At 36.2% G+C, this 10,098-nt stretch overlaps 1 pseudogene; it reads left to right on the top strand.

Annotated features, from left to right (window-relative positions):
* The first annotated feature begins 1,072 nt into the window (after positions 1 to 1,072).
* LOC142865817 (histone-lysine N-methyltransferase SETMAR-like) lies at positions 1,073 to 4,781 on the top strand (annotated as a pseudogene).
* The last annotated feature ends 5,317 nt before the right edge of the window (positions 4,782 to 10,098 follow it).

The raw sequence follows: 10,098 nt of genomic DNA, 5'->3' as shown, positions 1-10,098 counted from the left end.
TGAAATGCTTGGGACCAGAAGTGTTCTCGATCTCAGATTTTTTTCTTTTAGATTTTGGAATATTTACATATGCATTATGAGATATCTTGGGGATGGGGCCCAAGTCTAAACACAAAATTCATTTATGTTTTACATACACATTATACACATAGCCTGAAGGTAATTTTATACAATATCCTTAATAATTTTGTGCACGAAACAAAGTTTGTGTACAATGAATCATCAGAAAGCAAGGGTATCACCATGTCAGTCACTCACGTGGACAATCTGGTTGTTTGGCATCACCATCATATCTGACTCAAATTTATATACTACTGATAAGCAATCATTTTCTTACACTTATTCACACATAAGTACTTAACAGTAAAAAAAAGACATACCATTAATGCACAGTGAAATACCATTAATGCACAGTGCAAAAATAATGTGTTTTAGAGTAAGTAAGCAGCACAGCGGAATCAGCAGGACACTTATATCAACTGTTAAACAACAGCAACAACAAACAACTGCAGGCTTTCGGTCTTCACCTATGAAGCTGTTTTGATTAAAAAGTTACTGTACACTGTACTGCTTTTGTAGGTGAGGATAAACATTAGAGGTTGTTGAGAGACCAGGAAGTGAGTCCTCTAGGGATGGGAGGCATTCTGCTGGATGGCTTTCTAAAATGTTTCCTCCAGAATCATCTGCCTCATTAAGACTATTTTTTTTCTTAGAAGTCTTTCTTTGATTTTATTAACTGATATAATTTCTTATTCTGCTATGAATGCACTGTGCTATAGTCCTTCAATAAGCCCAACACACATTTTCACCATGTCATCTATAGGCACTTTTTCTGCATTGTTAATAATGTCATCTTCATTATCAGTATTATCCTGATCACTTTGATTCAGAACCATTTTGGCTATTTCACCAATCAATCAATGAATGGACAACTGGAGCCTCATTATGATTGTTAAAAACTTCTTAAATATCCACTTCTTCTAGCTTAACTCTGAAGAGATATTTTTAGCATGTATAAGGAGGTCAGACATAATTTTATTTCACTTTACACATGGAATCCTTCAAAGTCACGATGTTGTTCATCATCATCACTGAACACAGTCGCAAGCCAGAGGTCACCCAGGCATGCTCAGCAGTGTCTTTAGTGACTGTGTTCTAAGCATTGACAAAAGCCTATATGGTATCCTTCATGCTAAACTGTTCACTAGCATGCTGTTCAAGAAAGTGTTTTTATATTTACTTTTCATTGATCAAAGAATACTCTGGTCACATTGCTGAATTAATGAAGCCACATTTGGGGGAAAGAACATGGCATAAACTTTCTTTTTGATGAAAATTTCAGATAAGCAGAATAGTCGTCAAGAAATAACAAAATCTTACAGTCATCATCCAGTCCAGCTTTCCTGCAGTAAGCATGAGCCACTGGTACAAAACATTTGTGAAACCAATCAGAGAAAATGTCCCTGCTGACCCATACCTTTTTGTTAGCATAATTATGGACTTGTAAGAAACTCATTCCTTGAAAACAGCAAAGATGCAAGCTTTTGCCTATTACGATAAGTTTACACTTATGCGTACCTGCTGCATTAGCACGTCCCACCACAGTTATTCTGTCCTTGACATCCTTAATTTCTGTAGGGGGTGTCTCATAAGTTGCAGCAAATGTCTTTTGGAGGCAATAATTCTAAAACAGTGATGTTTCATAAGCATTATAGACTTGCTCTGGCATTAAATTTTCATCATCGATTACCTTAACAAACTCATCAATGAATTTTTCCAGTGCTTTATGATCAACAGATGCTTTATAAACACAAATCTTTAAAAATTCAATACCATGTCTTCCCTTGAATTTCTATAGCTAGCCTGTTGAATGCTAACTTTTAAGTTACCTTCAATTCAAAGCTTATTGTGATAGACGTTGCATATTTCATGATCAGCTCAACATTAAGTGATACTGATGGATGCACTCTTTCAATACACAATGGAGATCTTCACTTTTAGCTTTATATGGCATTTTTCTATTTTTCATTAATTTCTGTTCATCACTTGAAGCATAGAACTTCAACAGGTTATCCTTCCATTTCTTTAATTCATACATGGTGGTCATTCCAACACCATACTCTTCTGCAAAACATTTTACACTTGCACTACTGTGCAGGTTCTCCAACAGTTGACTTTCTGTTGTACAGATAAACTTAAATGCTTCCTCTTTTTCTTATCACTGCTACCCACAGGGTACCTGAAGGCTTTTTGACATTTTCTGTATCTTTACCTCACAGAACAGAGAATAAGCCACAAAACCCAATGAGTAATGCACATAGGTCTTGCTCCCATGTGAGACATCATGGGGAAGCTGCTGTTGGTGCCATCTGGCCTACACACATACTATTTTATTATACTTTGTGGACGTGCTTGTGTAGAGAAATTTGGATGTGCATGGAAAAGTTATATTACAGCTGAATGGGCCTTTTTCCCTTGGGGACACTGAATAAACTGTGTGCTATGTACCTGCGTTTTTGCTGCCACCTGCCACTTGAGGTCAGGGGTGAAATTTTCTACTTGCAGCATTATGTCGGGGCTCAAAAATTTTTGGATTTTGGAGCTTTTTGGATTTTCAAATTAAGGCTGCTCAACCTATATAGACACTTCAATGTAAATAATTAGTGTCAAGATAGCAAAGAGGTTGCTGCTAATGGACAACTATGCCCTTGAAACAGCAAAAAAAAAAAAAATCTGTACCCCCATAATATGCCGAAATAAAAAAAATGATGCAGAAATTTGAAACTTGCTGCAGCAAAATGAAATAGACTGAAAATCTCTAAATCTGTGTGACAATTCAACTTAGATGTGATCTTTTCTACTTGCCAAACAAATCTGTGTTTAGAGGCAGATTTTCTGTTGCCTGGACATTGTATAAAGGACCAAGTAGCTGAATGAGATAAGATATTTAATGCTTCTAATTTTCATATCATTTCTGTTTATTCTCTCATGTTCTATAGGTTTGTTTTCCTTAGGAGGGAAAAGAAACATTAGAGACATTATTGCTCATGTCATTGCATTTCAGATACTGAGAGAGTTCCAAATTTAATTAGATCACATGCTTTCTTTTAATATAGAAAAACATACACTTAGCTATCAAATTTGACCCTTCCACACATATATCCCTCACTTATAAATAAGAATTAATGCTTATGCTATTCACAAAATAAGCATATAAACTATTTTCTTCAAATTTTATGTTATTACCATGATGTTATGAGCATTCCTTTTTAAATTTTTTAATTTCATGTAGGCTTAGCTTGCTTTGTTTACAACTTTGCCAAAATCTTTTTCTTTTACAATGTATGAATTAGCTATATTTGTGCTGTTTTTTTTCTCTGGGAGAGATGTTCTCAGAGTTAATCCTTTTCAGAATTGGAAATCTGGTCATAAATATTGTTGTTTGTACATGGACCAGCATACTTCTGAAACATCAGGATTATGAGAAAACTTCACTGTCAAGTTAATGTATATAACCCTTTGCTATAGGCAACTTACAACAAGGTTAAAGATATAGTTCTTAGCACAGTGAATATAAATAATAGACAATAAATATTTCTTAGATGAATAGATGCATTACAAATTGATTTAATCACTTCAATATAATTTCATCAAAGCAGGCTGAAACTATTAGGTAGGTGCAAAAGTAATTGTGGTTTTAGCATTGTGGAAATTTGTTGTTTGATATTGCAATACATTCTTAAATAAATGTGGCTATTTTATACATCATTTTAACGCGCATTTCTCACTTTATGTTTTTTTGCTAATGATTTATTATTTGCTGTTTATATTTATTTTAGACTGTGGAAATGATGTTAGACAAAAAGCAAATTCAAGTGATTTTCTTATAGAGTTCAAAATGGGCTGTAAAGCAGCAGAGACAACTCGCAACATCAACAATGCATTTGGCCCAGGAACTGCTAATGAACGTGCAGTGCAGCGGGGGTCCAAGAAGTTCTGCAAAGGAGATGAGAGCCTTGAAGATGAAGAGCACAGTCGCTGGCCATCAGAAGTTGACAACGAGCAATTGAGAGCAATCATCGAAGCTGACCCTCTTATAGCTATAGGAAAAGTTGCCGAAGAACTCAACATCGACCATTCTACGGCTATTGGGCATTTGAAGCAAATTAGAAAGGTGAAAAACTCGATAAGTTGGGTGCCTCACGAGCTGACTGAAAATCAAAAATATCGTTGTTTTAAACTGTCATGTTCTCTTCTTGTACGCAACAACAATAAACCATTTCTTGATCAGATTGTGACATGCTACGAAAAGCGGATTTTATATGACAACCAGCAAACATCAGCTCAGCAGTTGGACCAAGAAGAAGCTCCAAAGCACTTCACAAAGCCAAACTTTCACCAAAAAATGGTCATGGTCACCATTTGGTGGTCTACTGCTGGTCTGATCCACTACAGCTCTCTGAATCCCAGCGAAACCATTACTTCTGAGGACTAGGCTCAGCAAATCCATGAGATGCACCAAAAACTGCAACACCTGCAGCCAGCATTGGTCAACAGAAAGGGGCCCAATTCTCCACAACAATGCCAGACCATATGTGTACAACCGATGCTTCAAAAGTTGAATGATTGGTAAACAAAGTTTTGCCTCATCTGCTGTATTCTTGCCTCTTGCCAGCTGACTACCACTTCTTCAAGCATCTCAACAACTTTTTGCAGGGAAATGCTTCCACAACCAGCAGGATGCAGAAAATTGATTTAAAATTCACAGCCTGAAACTATAATTACTTTTGCACCAATGTAATATAATGCTGGAAAAAATAAATGAAACGACTGCTTTGAGACATTGGCAACAGAACACATAGATTTGGTAAAAATTTTTTTTAACAGAATCATATTTAAATCTTTAAAAAATCTGCACATTTATTTATAAGTCCTATGTGATAAAATTACCATACATATACTTGAATTCAAAGTAAATATCAACAGGAGATTTTTAAAATTCCAAAACACAAGCCATACTCCAGATCAAATAAATTAGGAAATTTGGGGTGGAGCTCCCCAAGACCTTCCAATGTTACAGCTATGGTTGAGATTCATGATCATAGAGAGTACCGCAACACTTGACTTTGGTCTAGATAAAATTTATAATAAAATATTTTCCTTTTACTTCAATCCCATAGCGTTTATCAAGTCTTCCCTTTCTATCCATATCATATCACATTGAAATTACTTTCCTTTTATTAGTCTCTACTGCAGTAGACTGACAGTTTCTTCAAGGAAGGGACAATATCTCATTAATCTGTATGTCTTCAGTATTTACTGTTTATAAATATCTGTTCAGGGTGATAATGAACTAATATATTAAAAATGAATGAAAGGTAACAGTTACTGTATCCAACCATGGTGGAATAATTGATACTGGAATAGCCCTTTCAATTTCTTATAACTATAAAACATGACAAAATATATGAAACTACTGAATACAGACATTGGACAATAGGCATGGCAGAAGTGATATACCTGAGAGAAGAAAAAAAAAAAACTGAGATATTGAGTTTAAGTCTGGAAGCACTTTCTGGGTTATGGCATAGGGCTGGAGCCCAAATAGAGCATAAAGATCACCTGTTGAGCTGGGGAGACAGAGATTGTAGTTTGGGGCTACTGAAGTACCTGGAATTTGTGGAGCAGGGTATCAGAAAAGAAGACTTTGCAAAGAAAATGAACTCCAGAAGTCTGCATAAGGGTCCATTTGAATCTTTGGCTGAACAGTAAGCTGTATATGTGCAGGTATGGAATATTCTATATCAGGAAAAGAAGCAGAAAATTGGGACCTGCAACTAATCAAAAATTGATCAGTATAAACAGATGTAGTAATGGAAATTAGCAGAAACAGATATTTAAAAATCTATTGTATTTACCTTTAATAAAATGACCATAATAGAATCTCATAAAGAAATGGGAATTATGAAAAAGAACAACATAGAAATTCTGTAACTAAAATATATAATATTTGAAATGAAAAATTAATACTATAGACTCAATGGCAGAATAGAAAAGATCAGTGCAGAATAAAGTATCAGTGAACTGAAAACAGGGAAATAGAAACTATATATACTGGAGCATAGTGACAAAAAAAGATGAGATGAGGCCAGGTGCGGCGGCTGATGCCTGTAATCTAAGCACTCTGGGAGGTCGAGGCGGAGGGTGGGGGGGATGGCTCAAAGTCAGGAGTTCAAGACCAGCCTGAGCAAGAGCAAGACCCTGTCTCTACTAAAAAAAATAGAAATAAATTAGCTGGACAACTAAAAATATACACAGAAAAAATTAGCCAGTCATGGTGGCGCATGCCTGTAGTCCCAGCTACTCAAGATGCTGAGACAGAAGGATTGCTTGAGCCCAGGAGTTGGAGGTTGTTGTGAGCTAGGCTGACACCATGGCACTCTAGCCTGGGCAACAGAGTGAGGCTCTGTCTCAAAAAAAAATTAGATGATAGGTGATAGATAGGTATATAAAGATCATGTATGTGTGTGTATATACACAGATACATATATGAAATGTTATAACAACAATAGTACAAACAATAGGAGAGAGATAAGTAGAAGTATACTAGTATCGTGTTTTTACATTACATTCAAAGCTATATAATATTTGCTTGTTATATATTATAAGTTAAAGATGCATATTATAAACCATAAAGCAGTAATTGAAAAAGGATAAAAATGATTTAAATAATAAGTGATATAACAAATCACATAAAATACAAAACAAAATAATATGCAGTTCAAAAGTAGTTAGGAAAGGGACAAAAGTAGCAGATAATGTTTGGGTCAAACAGAAAATATACTGCAAAATAGTAGAGTAAAATTCCAGCTTATCAATTATTAAGTTAAATGTACATTGATTAAAAATTTCTATTAGAAGGCATAAATAAAGAAATTAGATAAAAATATAAACAAGACTCAAATATACGCTATTTACAAAACATGAACATAAGCCTTGAATATAAACATACAGATGAGGCTGGGCGCGGTGGCTCACGCCTGTAATCCTAGCACTCTGGGAGGCTGAGGCGGGCGGATTGCTCGAGGTTAGGAGTTTGAAACCAGCCTGAGAAAGAGCGAGACCCCATCTCTAATAGGAATAGAAAGAAATTAATTGGTCAACTACCATAAAAAAAATTAGCCGGGCATGGTGGCACATGCCTATAGTCCCAGCTACTCGGGAGGCTGAGGCAGCAGGATTGCTTGAGCCCAGGAGTTTGAGGTTGCTGTGAGTTAGGCTGATGCCACGGCACTCACTCTAACCTGGGCAACAAAGCGAGACTGTGTCTCAAAAAAAAAACACACACACAAAAAAACACACAAAAAACATACAGGTGAGTTAATGATAAAGCATGCAAATTATAATAAGAATGCTGAAAAATCAGCATTAATATCAGAAAAACTGGACTTCAGCATTAGGAATGCTATCAGAGTTAAAGAGTGTTATTTCATAATGACAAAAAGGTAAACTCACCAAAAATACAAAGCAATCCTAAAAGTGTATTACCTAATAATAGAGATAAACAATACATGAAGTAAACACTAATAGAACCAAAGTGATAAATAGACAAATCCACAATTACAGTTGTAGTTTTAAACACTTTTCTCTCAGTAATTTGTAGAACAATTAGACATAAAAGCAGTAAAAATATAAAATATTTTTATTATACTAACATTTTATTTTATCAAATTAACATTTTTTTAGAATAGGACACCAAATACCTACATAAAATGTATTTCTCTCTCAAGCACACATGACATGTTCACCAAGATAGTCTATGCCCTGATCCATAAAAGAAGCCTTGGTAAATTTTGAAAAGGATTGAAAGAATACAATGTCTATTCTCTGACCAAACAGAAGTAAATTGAAAATCAACAGCAAAAGATACCAGGCAAATGAACAAATATTTAGAAATTAAGCTATACATTTCTAGATCACCCACAGATAAAAGAGGAAATCATGAGTGAAATTAGAAAATATTTTAAATAAAATGAAAATAAACTGAACATACAAAAATTTGCAAAATGCAATAAAGCAGCGCTTAAAATGAAATTTATAGCTTTCCCTGGTTTGCATGTCCTCACCAAAATTTATGTTAAAATTTAATTGCCGATGTAAAAGTATTGAGAGGTAGGGCCTTTAACAGGTGATTAGGTAATGAGGGCTCCATCCCCATGAATAAATTAATATCGTTATCATGAGAGTGGGTCAGTTATCCTGGGAGTGAGCTCCTGAATAAAGGATAAGTTCAACCCTCATTTGCTCTTTGTCCTACATGCGTGTTTCCTTATCATGTGATGCCTTCCACCATGGGAGGACCATCGCCAGATACCATCCCCATATTCTTGGACTTCCTCACTTCCAGAACAGTGAGCCTAATAAATCCCTTTTCTTTATAAATTACCTAGTCTATGTATGGTATTTTGTTATAGCAGAAAGAAATGACCTAAGACATAACTTTAAATACTTATACTGGAAAAACTTTGCCAAATAAAGGATCTACCAAATATTTAAGGAAGTAATAGTAATATGAATTCTACAAATACCTACACCAAACTATTAGTGTGAGCAATTCTGAAATATATAGTATAAAATAAAAAAAGTAAGCTTTATCTCAGAAAGCAAGGTTTATTTATCATTCAAAAATCAAGCAATGCAATTTACCATACTGACAATAAAAGACATCCAAAAAATCATGATTGTCTCAATAATTTCATCAAGCATTTGGCAAAATGTAAAAATCATTTATTATAAAATGTCTGAGCAACCTAAGAATAAAATTAAACATCCTCAACCTGATAAAGGACATCTATAGAAAAAAGTGATCATATTTAATGCCAAAAGACAGAAATCTGTGTCTCTAAGATTGAGAACAAAGCAAAGATACCACCACTTATATTTACCATTGCATTCTAGGCCCTTGCCAGTTTGATAATGCAAGGGTAAGAAATAATAATGCATAACAATGGCAGAGGAAGAAGTAAAAGTGTCTTTATCCACAGACAACATCATAAAATATTTACAAAATCCAAAGGAATCTAAATCAATCAATCTATCTAAGAACAAATAAATAAATTGAGCAAACTCATGGAATATAATGTCAAGAAATAAAAATTTTCACAACTGGAAAATGAAAGTTAAAATACTATCATTTGCCACGGAAGAGGGTTAAAGAATGGAGGATGAGAAGTACCCTGCACATACCGTTGTCAAGGACAGGATCAAAAGTTGCAAGTAGATGCCTACCTTTGGATGGACCTCCTTGGAAAGAGCATTGTAAATCATCAGAGAAGCGAAGGGAGACATTCAGAGTGAAGGAGAGGGAAATGGGGCGATCCACTCACCAAGAATGAAAGTTACCTGGAAAGGTGTTCACACATAGGAAGCGACAGAGGAGATAGTCTCGGGGCTCCATGCTCCCACTGCAGACATTGCAACCTGAGCCATGATGACCCCACCATCACCACTACCACTGCAGGCCTCCATATGATCAGGGAACTGCTTGAAGACTGTGCATTAACATTGCAACAAAGAGCATGCTCAGCAGGGTACTTCTGGCTTGTGTTACCAGGTCACTGCAAATGACACCATTCTGAGCTCTTGGGTCTGGAAGGCCTGATCTACACAGGGATCAGCTTCCTTGCAACCACCTACACATCATCCCTGCTGGGCTAGGGAGGAAGCAGGGAGGGCAGATACTCTCACGTGCAACATGACTGGGAGCTGACCACCAACCCCAACTGGGAAATTCAGAGAAGATGCTAACACCACTCAAGAAGTCCTATGCTAACTGCCTCAGTGGGACCTGCATGGGGAGAGGGGCCTAGCCATCCAGCAGCCTGGTCCATGAGGCCCCACATTACCTGGCAGACTATACCTTCATAGCCCCATTTGGCACCACACCTACAGGCCAGTGTTCTGCCATGGATATGCTTGCCATGAGTTACTCACAGCTGTGTACCGCCATTAAACCTGAACATGGGTGGAGGAAATGCCTGCATCCCTGTACCCATGACCACTGGCTAGACATCCTTGCCCAGCAGCCACTGCCACAGC

This window comes from Microcebus murinus, chromosome X, assembly GCF_040939455.1.
Source record: "Microcebus murinus isolate Inina chromosome X, M.murinus_Inina_mat1.0, whole genome shotgun sequence".
Classification (NCBI taxonomy): Eukaryota; Metazoa; Chordata; class Mammalia; order Primates; family Cheirogaleidae; genus Microcebus; species Microcebus murinus.
The sequence above is the reverse complement of the archived record's forward strand: the minus strand, read 5'-3'. Positions and strand labels throughout refer to the sequence as shown.